Here is a 16,780-nt window from a genome sequence, read left to right as displayed (position 1 = left end):
TTTGTATGTGGAATCTAAAAAATACAACAAACTAGTGACTGTAACAAAAAAGAAGCAGACTCACAGATATAGAGAACAAACTAATGATTACTAGTGGGGAAGGAAATGGGGAGGGGCAGTATGGGGGAGGGAATTCGGAAGTACAAACTATTAGGTATAAAATAAGTAAGCTACAAGGACATATACAAAATGGGGAATATAGCCAATATTTTATAATAGCTATAAATGGAATATAACCTTTAAATATTGTGAATCACTATATCATACACCTGTAACTTATATAATATTGTACAGCAACTATACTTCAATTAAAAAATTAAAAATAACAAAAAAATTTTAATAAATAAAAACAAAAAAGAAACAACTTAAGTACCAACTATAGGGGATTGGTTAAATAAGGTATATCAATAGAATGAAATACACTGTAATCATTAAAAGTGATGCAATAAAAATCTACTTAGCGACATAGAAAGGAGAGGGTTACCAAACAGAATGAACAGTATAAACTCATTTTGTAAACACAAAATACATGTATAGGTCTAGAAAGATATATGCCAGTTATTTACAGTGGTTATATCTGGTTGTTAGAATTATGGGTGATTTTTATTAATTTCATTTAGCTTATATTTTTTGTCTCCTTTGCTAACCGTATTTCCTAATGTTTTAATTTTGCAGTAAAAATTAAGCCAATGTATTGTTATTTTGACCCTTACAACTGTTTTAGATGGATTGAGAGGACTTCTTTTCCTCTTTTTTTCTCTTTAATTTTTTATTTTATTTTATAGACACTCAGGGGTTGGGAATAAATGATGGGCTTTAACACAAAGTTGACAAGGATGATGATGGAGGTGGTTCCGTTCATAAAGAAGACAGTAAAGGTCCAGGCATGCATATATAAAGGGCATGAAATGCAAGGTTACCAAAGTGATATAGGCAGCACAGGTAAGATGGATTTCCTCCTGTGCCCTTCCTATAAAAGATTAAGCAGATACCAATGAGCTTGGGATTTGCATTTCCTGATGGAGTCCAAATCAACACAAGTTGATACCTTCCCATCCCCAAAGGCCTGTAGGTTATTTTACTATAGAGCCTTGGTTGGGAGGAGGGGACAGATCCAACTGAGAGAATTTTCAATTCATTATATTTTCCCCGTGAGTCAGAAATGAGCAACCTTTTATTGCTTGAGGATCAACGTAGGAAAAATAAAATTCCCAACAGGCTTAAGTGATATGCAGCAGGTTACACAGGAAGCTAGAGGCGAAGTCAGGCTGATTTTCAGCACCATACATGTTCTACCCATGTCATCTCAGTAATTTCTGAGGAGACCTATGATGGTGGCAGCATTGACAAAGTTAATTCAAAGCGGAGAAACAAGACGTCCTCAGCCTAAGCGTCTGTCTGAATCATTCGGCGCCATCATATAGATAGATGGTTCCTAGAAGAAAAATATGGAATACGTCATGATTTTGTGTGTCATCCCTGGGCAGGGGCCATGCTAACCTCTGCATCGTTCCAATCTTAGCACCTGCCCTGCCAAAGTGAGTACAAGAGGACCTCTTATTGTCGACCATGACATGAGCTCTCTACCTTTTTCAGAGAAGGGGCAATTCCAGATTCAGTGTTTCCCTTCTGAAATAGACGATGGCACAGAAATAAAATCAATAAAATGGAAAAGCTAAACTATAGGGAGAGAGAAATAACAGAAACATAAAATTGTTCAACAATGTGATCAGCTAAAAAAGATCAGAGTAAGACTGTGTCTAAACAAAGGTGGTTAGAGCGGAGGCTAGAGCTGGGTTTCTTCACAACAGGCACTTCTTACAGGCTGAGCGTCCCCTCTGGCTTGATGATGCAGAAGACAGACTTGTGGTGAGCTGGAGGAGCCCGTTGTGCGTCTCTCTTCCTGGCTCTGCATTTAGTGAAATCAGCTATGGTGGGAGCATTTACACCACAAAATGAGCAAATGCTATAGATCAGGGCTCTCTTCCTCGGAGAACTAGTTGTTAAAGGTTTACCAGCGCATCACTGTGACAAACCACAGTAACCTTTCAGAGGAAAATCCAGAGAATATGAAGCAGTCCTGGCAGAAGTTCAAAAGTATACAAACCCTTCCCCAGCCACTTTGTCTCACTACCCCCTGCCCACTGCAGTCCCTGAAAACCCACCTCCCCAAACACTTTCTTGTTATGCCAAGCAGGAAGCTTCCCTGGGGCTCTTAGAGCAGGCCTGAAAACAGGGTACATTCTCAAGGAGAGGCAAAAGAATGAATGAAAATATGACTCCTGCCATGCACAGGGATGCCACCTCTGAGCAGAAAGTGAAACTTGAACTATCCCTTTGATCTTATAAGGAACACATAAAGGAAATTAAAAGGCCCTTAATGGCACTTGAATTTGTAAAAGAGCAAATCTCACTTCCTTTATTCTTTTTCTCCAACATCTGCAGCTCTGTCTTGAATACAATTGCAGATGGTTTTTCATTACCTTTTTTTAAATGTCTGGAGAAACAGCTCAACTTTCCAAGTAGAATTATTAAAAGAATTCAGGGCAGGATGTAAAATCTTTCACTTTTTCTAAGTCGTCAACTCTCCCTGCATTATCATAAGTTCTCTTAAGTGTAGTTACTTTCCTCCCATTTCCTCCCCTCCTGGGCTGCACTTTTGTAATAAAGTAGGCTCAAGGGACATGAGTCCTTCCTCTGATTGGGTTAGAGTAGGACGAAGGCAAGGGGGTGGGGAGAGAGAGAGAGTGACTAGGCAGCCACGTGGAAATGACATCGTCTCTTACTGTCCACTTTACATAGTTGTCATTTTTCATGCTGGTGTCTTTAAGTCTTGTATATATGACTGGCGGTGCTATCTGTAACATCCTTATAAGAACAATTAAAAGCTTAATTTAATGGCTATAAAATGTAGAGAGAAATAAGAAAAAGAATCTCCAGGTCCTGAGAAATCTTCAAAAACGATAAACTCTGTACTTCAGTGAAAAATAATGCTTTAATGTTTTCATGATAAAAGCATCCATGCATATTAAAGAAAATTTAGACTATATGGAAGCAAAGCCCCAAATAGCTAAATCCACAGGACACAGATTTTTTTGTTTTCTAACATGTCGTGTTTTCAGGTCCATTTTGGTTGGATTGTCTCTAACATCTATTGATTGTGTGCGTGCTTCTATTTATTCAGATATAGAGCAGAAGATGCAAATGGGCAGCTTTGGGGCCAAAAAAATATCTGGCATGTTTTATTTGGCCTGTGCAATATATTTATGATTTAAATTCAATTTTAACATGCAAAAATGAAGAGATTTCACATTAAATCCATATTTAGAATTTTTCTTGAAAAATTGAAATTCATTCCCAAATGTCAGGAGCTGAGAAGAGGCAGCCCCCCTCAGAAGAAGCAGGTGCTTGCCAATTTGAAAATTGTCCCAGTGCAGTTTCTTTTATTTCTTTATGCTGCCTGTTTGGCTCCTGTTGGTATTTAAATTTGATGCTCTTGATGTAGAAGTTTTTGATTTTTTAATCATTGCACTCATTTTTTCCACGTAACTTTATGTTCAGTTCTTTTCTCTAAGCAGTATCTCACTAGCCTTTCCATATGTTTTCTGTCTGTACCAGTGTACATGAAATAGTACATATCAAGTGCATAACAGTATAAAGAGCAAGGTAACTATTATTTGTAATATTTTCTTCCCATGTTTTCTATGCAAATATCCTTTTTAATAGTGGGAATCATATTGCACTTACAGTTTCATATCCAGCTTTTTTATGTGCAGCTAAGCTACCTTAGTCTTCCCCATGTGGTTACCTATGTAGGTTTTTCTTTTTCTGTCATAATTATGTCATAATAAATATCTTTGTTGCTTGAAAGCTTTTTTCTCTATTCTGCTAGGATATATTCCTAGAAATGGGCTATGCAAAAAAAGGAAGTTTAGGCAACAGTCTATGATCCAGACCTCATAGCCAAAGCCCAAAATAGCTATATCTACAGAATACAGATTTTTCGTTTTCTAGCGTGTAGTGTTTTCAGGTTCAAAGTCCTAATGAGGCTGGTAGTCTTGGAGGCCACTTTACATTTTCCGTCACAGGTAATTTCACCATTTCTTTTTCCTTCTCTCCAGTTCATCCTACCACCTTGAAATTCCTCTTGAAAAAGATTTGTCCAGAGCCTACTGTCCGGAACCTGAATCGTTTTTTTAACTCGCAGAGGCGTGTAACCAAACTAGAAGACAGGTACCACGAAACCTGGACTGTGAGGCTGAATTAAAATCACCTAAGACGGGAAGGAGAGGCCAAGGTGGCCGCTCAGACTTCCAAGCCAAGGGCACCATGGGGAGTGGCTGGCACTCACTGCCTGGAGCTGTTTACTGGGAACGTGGCGTCAAACAGCTTTTCATGTATTTCTTTCTCTGAACACTTCATGAAGCCAAAGTTTGGAGGGAAAGGGGAAATATGAAAATCTGAAACCTCATTTGAATAAATGAATATACTTAGCTAGAGCAATCTGTAATCACACTTGACAGGAGCAGTTGTTTCTAGATTGAATTTGAAACTTATTTCATTTAAAGGTATTTTTCTTAATTTCTACCTCTGGACTTTAGGATTTGATTCTAGTGATTTTACTGCCCAGGAAACTGAGAGGGGGGAGCATGAAAGTTATAGTTAGTTGCCCCTTGCTCACAGTATGTTAATATAAGTATTGATTTTTGCATCAGGGCTAGCAAAACTTGCCAAATCCTAGCCTTCTTTTGTTCAGTCTAGGAGCTAAGAAGATTTATTTGTTTGAGTATTTAATATAAGCTTCTTCCACCAAAATGTTAAGGATAGTGAGTGCATCTTTCTTTTTCATGTGTCCTTCATCTAAGTTCATAGAAGCAGTTAATAAACATTTCTTTCATAAGTGATTATATATTTATGTAATATTTATCAATGTATATGTGATACTGTTTAGAGTAGGCTCAGTTACCATGGGCATCTAAAATTTATGAAATATGTTTATTTACTTATATTTCAATGGCTTTTCATAAGAATATATCAAGTAGGCTATATACCTTTGTATAAAATTAATATAACATATGAGGAAGATAATGGACTTTTTTTCTTTTCCCAGTCTTATTGAAATATGACTGGCATATAACATTGTATTAGTTTTAGATGTACAACATGATAATTTGATATGTGTGTATATTGTGAAATGATCGCCACAATAAGTTTAGTTAACATCCAACACCTCACATAGTTACGAATTTTGTTTTCTTATGATGAGAACTTCTAAGATCTACTGTCTTAGCCCCTTTCATGTATGATACAGTATTGTTAACTTTAGTCACCATGCTGTACTTTACATCTCAGAATTTATTCATCTTATACCTGGAATTTTATATCTTTTGATCACCTTCACTCGTTTCCCCCATCCTCACCCCACCGCCAGCCCCTGGCAACCACCAGTTTATTCTCTGTTTCCATGAGTTTGGTTCTTTTAGATTCCATGTACAAGTAAGATCATACAGTATTTGTCTTTCTCTGAGTTGTTTCACTTAGCATAATGGCCTCAAGTTCCTCCATGCTGCTGCAAATGGCAGAATTTCCTTCTTTTTTATGGCTGAGTAATATTCTATATTGTATATATACCACATTTTCTTTATCCGTTCATCTGTCAATGGACACTTACGTTGTTCCCATGTCTTGGCTGTTGTACGGGGTGCAGATATCTCTTGGATATGGTGGTTTCATTTCCTTCAGATAATACCCAAAAGTGGAATTGCTAGATCGTATGTAGCTCTATTTTTAATTTTTTTGAGGAACCTCCATACTGCTTTCCACAGTGGCTGCACCAATTTACATTCCCACCAACAGTGTACAAGTGTTCCCTTTTCTCCACATCCTTGACAATGCTTATTATCACTCGTGTTTTTGATGATAGCCATTCTAACAGGTGTGAGGTGATATCTCATTATGGTTTTGGTTTGCATTTCCCTGATATTTAGTGATGTTGAGCACCTTTTCATATACCTGCTGGCCATCTGTTTCTCTTCTTTAGAAAAGTGTCTATTCACTTCCTCGGACCAGTTTTTAATTGGATTTTTTTTTTTTTTTTTTGCTACTGAATTGTATGAGTTCTTTATATATTTTGGGTATTAAACCTTTATCAGATATATATTTAGCTAACTCACAATATGTTAATATAAGTATTGATCTCTATATTAGGGCTAGCAAACCTTGACAAATCCTAGCCTGCTTTTTGTACAGTCTGTGAGCTAAGAAGAGTTTTTAGATGTTTACATGGTCAGGAAAAAAATCAAAATAATATTTTGTGACATGTGAAAATTATATGAAATTCAGACTTTAGTGTCCATAAATCAAGCTGTATTGGAACACAGCCATGCCTATTTACTTATGTATTGTCAATGATTGCTTTTGTGCTATGAGGGCATAGTTGAATAGTTGTGACAGAGATTATGTGGCCTGCAAGACCGAAAATATTTACTCTCTGGCCCTTTACAGAAAAAGTTTGCTGACTTGTGCTCTAGTGCATTTAGAGTCATAGCCTGACACAATTTAACACCCTTAGCGAGGGGTTCTGTCAACAGTAGAAGATCTAAGAGAGATGGCCCACATGACTTGAAATCAAGTGTTGGACCTATATTGGCTAAATTTGTAGGTGCCCAGGATGAAGAGAAAGTTGTTCACTGAATGTCAGAAAAAGAATTAAAAATGAATACAATAAAGGATTATGTTGAAGTGGGCACTTAGGATCTAAAATGAAATACTACAAGTACAAAATGAGGAAGGCCTGAGGGAAAGTATGGCATTAACATTCTGATGAATGTTGTCAAATGGTAGTGTTAAACAGTAACTCACATTCCAAGAGAAGCAAACACAGGCAAGCTTTAGTAACAGGGACATTCCTATCAGTTTGAAAACAATGCTTCCCTCAAGCTCAGGAGCTGAGCTTTTTGGTTCTTTGGATCCCCTCACCATGCACTCCATAAAGGCTGTTGACTCATGAGCTGATATATATGCTGGTATCTGGATTTTGGAGCTCCAAACTCTACAAAGACATGGGACTGAGGGTTCTACAAAGATAATTGTAAGTGGGGAGAAATAGATGTATGAAAAATGGCCCCCAAAGCTGGTGTGTTTAAACTGTAGAATGAAGAAGGAATAGCTTTGATGCTGTAGAGCACAGACTGGATGTGAAACAGAAAGCTTGGTCTTCAACGCCTGGCCGTGCCACTTATTAGCCAAGTACTTTAACCTATCTAAGCTTCTTTATCTAGGTTTCCTTATCTATGAAATAGAACTATCTCCTTAAGTGATTCTTGAAGGAATTAGATGAGATAATGTTAAAAGAACTTTGTAAATTCTAAAGCACAAACAGATGTGGGACACTGTTATTGATAGAAAGCGGGGCTGTGAGAGTGATTATCCTAGAGTCCTGAAGAATTATTCCATAGGGTTGTTGGATTTGTGCACTACACAAAGGGTTGCAGCTAAGAAGGCCAATGGGGGCTTGCCAAGCTGCTCTGGCTCAGGCTGAATCCATAAGGAAGACAAGAATGCTTTTCTCACAGTAAGCCATCTTCTGCTTGCCAGGACACACACCCACCCAGAAAAGGTATCTTTCCCCTTTCATTCTCATGAAGGTGCTGTGTAGATTTTGCACATTTATATGTAAATATATGACGGCATTGTATATTAAACAGTAGTCAAGGGGATAATGCTAGGTAGATGTTTTCCATTTCCTCAGTGAAGATGCAATATTTGCTGAACTTGAAGCAAGGGACAGCTCAGGCAAAGAGAAGCTCTCTGTTGATCTAAGAGAGCTCAAACATTATTAGACCACTTGAGGTGAGAATAGAATATTCATCTTTGCAAAATCTTTTAAGACAAAATAGAAAATCTTTAAGTGTCTGCCATCTAAACATCTCCCTGACACTCCTTCTGCTTCTCTGATTCTCACATTATCCTGAGATTAAAAGACTTGAAGCCTGCCACGTGGCTTCTCTCTGCTTCACTCACCAGGAAAAAATAGTGTTTCTTTTTCTTAGTTAGATTTGTATTTGTCAAACACCAAACTGTATTGCGTGGTACTAATAAATTAAAAAAAAAAACAGGAAATATTTGAAACTTTTGGGAGCTTTTATAAATGTCTTATGTCCTGTGCATAGAACTTCTTTTTTCTAACATTTATTGCTTAATCCATTCAACTTTTTAACTTAGTCTGTAAGAAATGCTTCCCATGTAGTGATGCTTCCTCTGCATTAGCAAGAAGCTGAGGTTAGCAGTGCACAGTATAGTCTGTAGGCGTCAGCAGAGGTGATACTGCCTGCTCTGAGCCAGGAGTTGAAATAAAAGCAAACAGGTAAGCCATTGGCCTGAGCCAGCTGTACCTTCCAATAATCCTAGCATGCTGATTTCTGTTTCACTTTTGGAAATCCCGCAGAAAGTGTAACTGAACATTTCTGGGCTGAAATAATGGCTTCACCCTCAGGACCACTTTATGCAGAGGACTCTGCTTTCAATATATTTTTGCAAAGCAGTGACCTTTTTATCTTCATAAATTTGCCCCATAGAGGACTATCTGTTTTTCTCAGTGATAGCAAATGGCCTACAACATGAATACTGCTTAAAATGTATTCATTGACTGAAGGAGTGCTCAAACACTTCTAATATAGAATAGTTTACATTATAAATGCTTTTATATGTTATACAAGCTTTTATAACAGCTCTGGGAGACACAGACAAATATGATCCTTGTTTAACAGATGAGGACATACTGTTGGAAGGAAGTTAAATGTCAGAATCAGAATCACACAAGTCAGTAGCTAAATCAAGTTCACCCCATTAGTCTTGGTCAGGTTCTTTTTGGGCTACTCTCTCTGAATAACAAGCAGAAAAAAACAAGTTTATTTTTGGCTATTCTGAAAGATAATTAAGGAGACACCACCACCAGATCATACTGGATGCTAAATTATATTTATTCAGTTAACCTCCTTATTGCTGCATTTTATAATGCCACATGGTTTAAAATTATTTTCAGGGACCTTCTGAGTAGAGCATAGTATAAGATAGGAAGGTCTTGACCTACTTTTTTTTTTTTTTAACATCTTTATTGGAGTATAATTGCTTTACAATGGTGTGTTAGTTTCTGCTTTATAACAAAGTGAATCAGCTATACATATACATATATCCCCATATCTCCTCCCTCTTGTGTCTCCCTCCCACCCTCCCTATCCCACCCCTCTAGGTGGTCACGAAGCACCGAGCTGATCTCCCTGTGCTATGCGACTGCTTCCCACTAGCTATCTATTTTACATTTGGTAGTACATATAAGTCCATGCCACTCTCTCACTTCGTCCCAGCTTACCCTTCCCCCAAACCTCTAGGGGTTATTCTCATTCCATCATCAACCAATAAAAATCCCCATTCATACTGAATACTTGCCCTTGAGAAATTTACAGTTGAGTCAGGGAGGCCAATTATACATATTCAAAATGGAAAATATAAGTGCAATCCCAGTGTCTAAAGCTGGTAGACACAAATGTGATTCCATGAACACACATATCCAAGTCTTCACGGCAATTGACTACAAATCCTATTTCTCCTAGTCTTTCTTCCCAAACAAATCTTGGGGTTCCCAGAGATGCACATTTGTGTCTAAGATCCAGTCTTGGTAATTGAAGCCACATTGGGTGACAAAGCCCAGGTTCTGCACCCCTGGTCTTGACAGCCCCTCAGAGGTCTCTCTCTGATAGAGGAACATGGCTCACCCAGCATGGCAACTGTCAGAGTCATACATGTGGCCACCACCAAGAGGACAGCTGGGTTGTCCCTTCCCAGGGTTGAGAATACTTCTATATTTTTCTCCATCTTTGCAGGGGAGGGAAACCACTTTGCTCAACAAATTCTTGTTGAGCATCTATTACATGCCAGGTACTATTAAATCTAGGAACTTAGGGGATAGTCCTCTTCTCATGAAACTTATGTTTCTAGTGGGGGAGAGAGGCAATAAACAAGCACACAATTTTGTAAAAACAAACTCCTAAAGAAGCAGTTTACCATGAGGGCTTTAGTCGCTTTTTGATGCAGTGTCATCAGTAAAGGGCAGAGAAAGACAAGCATGTATGAGAATAATAACAAATGTTTTAAAAAATTAGAACTGATTTTGTATTCAATTTTTAGTCAGTCTAGATCCAATCAGGAGAATAAGTCGCAAAGGATTGGTTTGATCAGTTTTAATTAACCAAGTGACTTTTATCTCCTTTCTTGATTAATTGTTTTGTCCTTTTTGGTGTATTTACCCAAGCACAGTAAAATACATTAAGTATTATCAGACTCCATCTTGGATGGCCAGGAAATAGTCTAGGGCAATTTTATTTTTTAGAACTATTTTAGGCAACAAATTTATACTAGCTTCTTGAGCAACTCAAGTTTGCATTTTTTTTACTTGATAATAAGTCCATTGTCAAGATAAATTATGGAGCTTTTTATTATAGTTCAGGAATCCTTGTGTAAACCAATGAAATCCACTATATTGGGCAATTTTTGGTAAGTTGTCATATAAAACTCTTGATAAAATATGAGCAAATGAAAGAATGGCTTTGAATACTTGGAAAGACTAGATTGTCCAAAGAATAGATCACATTTTGGTATGGTAAGGACAAAAAGGCTGTTTCATTAGTCAAGAGGAACAGACTCAAGAATAGCCATTGTGTTCTGTTTAATGGGAATAGGTACTAATAACAGTTTGATCTTAATTGGTCTAATTGTGGAGGACAAAATCCCTGGGAGAGTTTAAAAAAATCATGCAATGATTCTGCATAGCTTTTTGGGAAAATAATTGGACCAGTTTGCATAATTAGTCACGTGTTTCCTTGTTTTCTGATGTCCTTGGATCCCTCTGAGTTTCTGAGAAATATCAGTAACAGCAGCTAATTGGTAGGGACCTAGAATCCCATTAAAGACTATAGATGTGTCAGAGTTTATATATATTATATATATATATATATATATATATAATGTATATATGTTTTAGTGAGTTTTGAGGCTGTATATCAAAAGTAATATTTAGAAAGTTTGATGGTCACTTCAATTCTTTGAGAAAGGCAAGTTTAGTTCAGAGACATTCATGGGAAAGGAAGAAGTTAAGAGAGCAAAAGAATTGAAGTAAAGAAGAAAGAGGCAAACAATAAATTTCAAGTTCAATGATAAGGCCTTTGACCCAACCATAAATGTTCATCCAAATGTATTAAAAGGAAACTGTCTATACTTGATGTCACCTTTTTCATCCATCGAGGGTTGGGAAAGAAGCTGAGAACTTGCAGAAATTGTCAGCTTCTGGAGGCCTTTTAGTGAGCCTAGGGTCAGATATACAGTGGTCTAGATTAGAAGATTCAGATGGAGATCCTAAGTATGTTTATGGGCAAACATGTCTATGATGTATGTGTTGGAACTTAAGAACACTATTTGTGGTTAAGAACACCTGAAATGGCCCTATTCTGTGTAGTCTGAAGGCTGGCTTTCATTGTAGTCTGTTTGAGTATATTTGGCCTCCTAAATCTGTAACATGTGGTGGTGAATTCAGCCAAGCACCTTTTAGAATTGCAGCTCACATCTGTTAGACCTATGACTACATATCAACCTGATCATGTCTGACGAGACCAGAATGTTCCAAATGGAATCTGTCAGAGGGAGGGTCAAGTTGAGTTTCACAGGGCTTTATGTAACAATTTTATACAATGAGAATTTGTAGGCATTTTGACAGATACCACTAAAATGGAAAATTGGGATAGTTTTGATTATAAAATAACTCATTTTATGTTTCAGGAATGACGTGTCAGTGACATGCTTCTTTAAATATTTCTTTAAATATTTTAACTGTAAAGTGACATTTAAAAAAAATCATCCAGTTCTCCCTGGATTATGATAGTTATAGACAGGGCAAAATTTGATGACCTGTTGAGTCTCTCAGGTAAATTTTTTACCACCCATAATTTTGTAAAGTCTGAGCCAATTTGACCCTCCACTCCCACTTGGGTTTTTTTGTTTGTTTGGTTGGTTTTTTGGTGCATAAGTGTAAAGGTCTGGAGATGTAGCTTGGAAAGGCATGAAAGGATGTGAGAAAATTTTGAAATAGTGTCTTTTTTTCCTAGTGGAGTAAATTGTTATATTATTCAGAAATCAGATTGAACAACTGTCTTTTAATGGTAGTAACAGCAATAAGGGCTATTGGTTTTGTAGAATAGCAGGCCGGTGTGTTTTCTTTTAGGATGCGCTTCAGTCTGAGTTACTGAGATTTCCTTTAGATGTTAGATTGTTTACAATAAGTAGATAATTTATTTTTTAAATTGAATTTATTTTTTAAATTGAATTTATTTTTTTAAATTTTTTATTGGAGTGTCCAAAGAAGTTAGAAAAGCCCTTTTTAAAAAAATAATATGTCAAAATCATGAACAATGTAAACTTCACCCTGCCTTAATTGTGGCATACTCATGTCAGAGCTCTCTGGGGAGAATAAGCTGCTGGTAACCAAATATTTAGAATCTATGATTCATACAGCACTAAATGTGCATTGGTTATTCTTCAGATGTAGTGATCACCAAATAATATCATGTTAGGGTTGCCATCAGGGTCAAACATGAGCCAATCAGAACAGGGTATGCTTAGAGCAGATCTGCTTATATTAGGAAGGAAAGGTAGGGTTACTGGGTTTAGATCAGAGCAGCGTGTAACCGCGTGTAGGAAGCGGACAACACAAGAATTTTATAGGTGATAATCAAATGGCCTACAGTGTTGCTTATTGTTTGGCTACCTCTAGCAGATAAACAAGGTGGATAAGCCTTAGATGAGGGGTTGAGAAGAACATAAGCAATGGGCTTATGATAAGCTCCTAGTTTTGAATAAGTACCCTTAATACCCTTAAAATGTAACCTTGTCCTGAATGCACCATGCGTGAGAAGAGGTTGGCATAGGTTGAAAGGTTCAAAGTAGGGGTTTAGTCTAGTTTTTGCTTAAGAAAGGAAGAGGTTCATTTGGCATCAGGATTCAGAAAGTGGGCATTGACACAATGGTTCCAGTCACTTGTATAGTTGACAGAGCTAATTAAAATATGAAGAGCATGAACCATGCTTATTATTTTAGTATTGCTCCTTTCATAACGTGAAGGGATAGATCTTTTTGGTTACCCAGGGACTATCTGGAAAACCTCAAAGATAATTTAGAGGTAAAAGAATATTAACAGTTTTTTAGTAAAATTTGATTTGGGGGTTTAAATTTAGGAAAGACAAGAAAAGGAGTGTATATGTATCAGGTGGTGTGATAGGAATAACGATGCAGCATTTGTAGGATGATATGGAGTGGAGAGGGTCTGTGGTGGACATATGTTATGAACATATCGCGGTGGTCCAGTCATGAGGTGATGAGGGCCCAAACAAGAATCTGTCATTGAGACTGGAAAGGAAGGAACAGACGTGCAGCGGCCAATGCAGTGAGAACTGGCAGAGCTTAGTGACTGTCTGTGAGGGGAGGCACAAGAGCAGGTGAAGATGATGTCTAGCTTTTGATCCTGGGTCACTGGGAGAGAGAAGGAAACCCGGGACAGAAATACATTTGTAGTATGGTGGAGCTGAGATTTAAAAGACAAGGAATTTTTTTTTTCTGTTTCTTTAATTTTGTATCTATATGAGATGATGGATGTTCACTAAACGTATTGTGATCATCGTTTCATGATGTATGTAAATCAAATCGTTATGCTGTATACTTTAAACTTATACAGTGCTGTCTGTCAATTATATCTCAGTAAACCTGGAAGAATAAAAACCTTATAATTTCCTAAGTGGAAAAAAATAAATTTAAATAAATAAATAAAAATAGCAGATTTTCAAGTTAAAAAAAAAACAGGCAAGGGAAAAGGCAACTGTAACCTTGTAAAGGAATCAATGTGCTTTCTCATTCATTCATTTGTCATTTCATGCCACAATGGATCTGAAACTGTTTGTAAACTTACATAGAATATGAGTACATGAGGGAACTGGTAGATGAGAGAAACAAGCATAGGAACTATCAAACCCAGATGTGATATTAGCACATAAGTTTACATACTGTAAACACTACCCTGCATGTTACTAGGTTTATAATGTAAATTTGGCTCTAGACTTCTTAGTAACCTGTGCAGGGACAGAAGCACTACCAGTAGAAGATTCCCAGTATCCATGAAAATGAATCTACTGTTTAGTAGGAGCACAGCTTTTCATGATACTGACCTGTGAATGTTTCCCTGTTGTTCACAGAAAGAGGACACAGCGATGTAACAGATGATGTAGTCTCCTGCCTGATCCCTACAGGGATTTGTGATGGAGCAAATGCATTAATATATGAATGCTGCTGGCCTTTCCCTCTGCCCTGCTTTAGGGAGTATTTTGGCTTTGTTCGTTCAGTTTCTTTTCCTCATCCAACATGTAAAGACAGTTCTGCCTTTGCAGACTTTTTTTTTTTTTTCTGGATTTTGTGGATGACTAGTTGAGAGGAAAGGGAGAGGGATGGGAAGCCAAGGCGTATATGTGAACTAAGGTTGGGAGAAGGACTCTTTAAGGAGTTCCTGGAGGAGAGGTCGGCTTGGAGGGGCCATGAGGCATGAAAGAAGCACAAGGAGAACAAAATGGTTTTAAGAAACATTACTGTTGGTTATATATCTCCTTCCAAAGGTTTGAGAAATATTAATCAGGGATTGTTTCATTTTGAAATCACAGCTGGTTGTTGGCATTTCTTCCATGGATGCTGGCACTACTCGGAGACTGGAGGCTGTGGATCCTTGTTTCATTGGGGAGATATGGGGAGGCTACCAGGTGGGATGGTGGACCTTAAGTGCTGCACTCCTGCGCTGGGCTAGACTGACATCACTGCAGATCTGAGCTGAGAGCACAGTTTCTCTCTGACAGTTAGACCAACAGCACAGGTGGCCTTGAAACATTGGAACAGGGGCCAAGCTTAAGACTTGATCCACTAAGAGTTGCAAACCAAGGGATAACGTACTGGTGTGTATTCACTAAATAAAGGTAGCCTCATCAATAACAAAACAGGAAGGCTCAAGAAATGGCAACTTGTTGGTTTCCAGGTCAATACAGATGAATGCCTTTCTTAAGACAACTCCAAGAAGTGGTATAGGCCAGATTCGCACTGCATGGTTAGGATTGTCCCATGATTATAGGACATTTCTTTGTGAGGACTGCAAAAAATTAGTATTCCTAGCCTCTCCTTCCTATACCTCCATCCCACCCCATAGAAAATTAGGGCTTTGGCTGATTAGTTTTTCCTCCTTCCCTGTTTTGTAAGCAGGGTCCTGCCTTTGGGAGACCAGTTCTTCTGAGGTTTCATAATGAGAATTGACAGGGAAGGGAGTAGGATGGTGAAGGGCTAGGGGTAGGCTGGTCAGGACAAGTCAGGAGTTCTCTACGGATTTGGGAGTTGAGAGACTCTGTAGGAACTGTAGACATGATTGTCGAACATAGGTGGCGTTTTTTTTCTGGAAGCTTTATTTATTACTTTTTACAACTTTATTGAGGTAGAGTTGATGTACAATAAACTGTACATATTTAAAGTGTACTATTTGATGTTTTGATATATGTAGACACCCATGAAATTATCGCCACAATCAAGATAGTGAACTTACAGATGAGATTTTAAGAAATATCCTGTGAATTTTGTCTTGCCTTTGCTCTATTTAAGAAACAAATGTTAAGAGTTTTCATTATTTCAAAGTTACTTTTTGGTTGCCAAACTATGTTTCTGTGACCAGGACTCCACTCAGATTCTGGGCCATTGCTTCAGTAGGGTTATGTATAATACAGAATTTAGATGGCTGTTTCTTTAACATTCTTCGATTGAAAATATAACTTCAGAAAGTACTTTTATGGCTGATGGGTGACTTGGGAGAGGGAAAGAGGTATAACAGTACAGCCATGGTTGCTGGACAGTCTGTTTGAGCCAAGGACAAAGTTTCTAATCTCTAGTAGAATGATGGATTATGTGTCTTTTGGCAAGCTCCATTCTTGTAGCTGAGCTTTGGATAAGTCCTAGACCACAGAGAGTTGAAACTTACAATATTTAGCAAAAACTTGGAGTTGCGATATTCTGGGTTGCTCTTTAAAACCAAATCCAAATGCCTTGGCAATCAGTAGAGCCAAGGGTAAAATTATGATCTTCTTATTGAAATTAGGGAGCCTGACCAGGAGAGTTGTCTGGACAGAACCACAGCAGAACCAAAATCATCCTCAGGAAACAAGTTTGAAGCTACTCTGACTTATAGATGAGCAAGAAAGACTCAGGACTCTGAATTTCTGTGGCATGGAACAAATCATTTTAGATTAGAAAATTTTAAAAGAAGATAATGTTCATTTCCCACCAAAGTCATAGAAAAATTTAAATAAAATTCTTATACAACTTCTGATTCTAAGCATGTACCTTTCTGGTTTGCTCTCCAGTAATAAATTAATTGTACATTGAATTCCCAGCTAAACCACTTAATTTGACTTACTGCATCAGGATACTTTCAACTGCAAGTAGCAGAGACCTTGGCTCAACTGGCCCAAATAATAAAGTTATTATCCCTTTTAACAAACCCACAGGTTGAGCAGCTCCAGAGTTGGTTAGTTTAGTGACTAAAAGACATCATCAAGAACCCAGGGTCTGCCGGGGGAGAGGTGGCTATTAAAACAAAATCAGGGTTCTGCTAACAAGGAAGAAGGGGGAGCAACCACATCTGTCATTCAGAATTATGGAT

The 16,780-nt window shown here is 37.7% G+C and overlaps 1 non-coding gene across 1 annotated transcript; it reads right to left on the bottom strand.

Moving 5' to 3' along the window:
- Positions 1-1,442: 1,442 nt before the first annotated feature.
- LOC114905280 lies at positions 1,443-1,546 on the bottom strand. The gene has a single exon (XR_003796136.1). It is a non-coding gene; the product is annotated as a U6 spliceosomal RNA (small nuclear RNA).
- Between the last annotated feature and the right edge of the window lie 15,234 nt (positions 1,547-16,780).

The sequence above is a fragment of the Monodon monoceros genome, unplaced genomic scaffold (assembly GCF_005190385.1).
Source record: "Monodon monoceros isolate NGI ecotype Baffin Bay Population unplaced genomic scaffold, NGI_Narwhal_1 Super_Scaffold_21, whole genome shotgun sequence".
Classification (NCBI taxonomy): Eukaryota; Metazoa; Chordata; class Mammalia; order Artiodactyla; family Monodontidae; genus Monodon; species Monodon monoceros.
The sequence above is the reverse complement of the archived record's forward strand: the minus strand, read 5'-3'. Positions and strand labels throughout refer to the sequence as shown.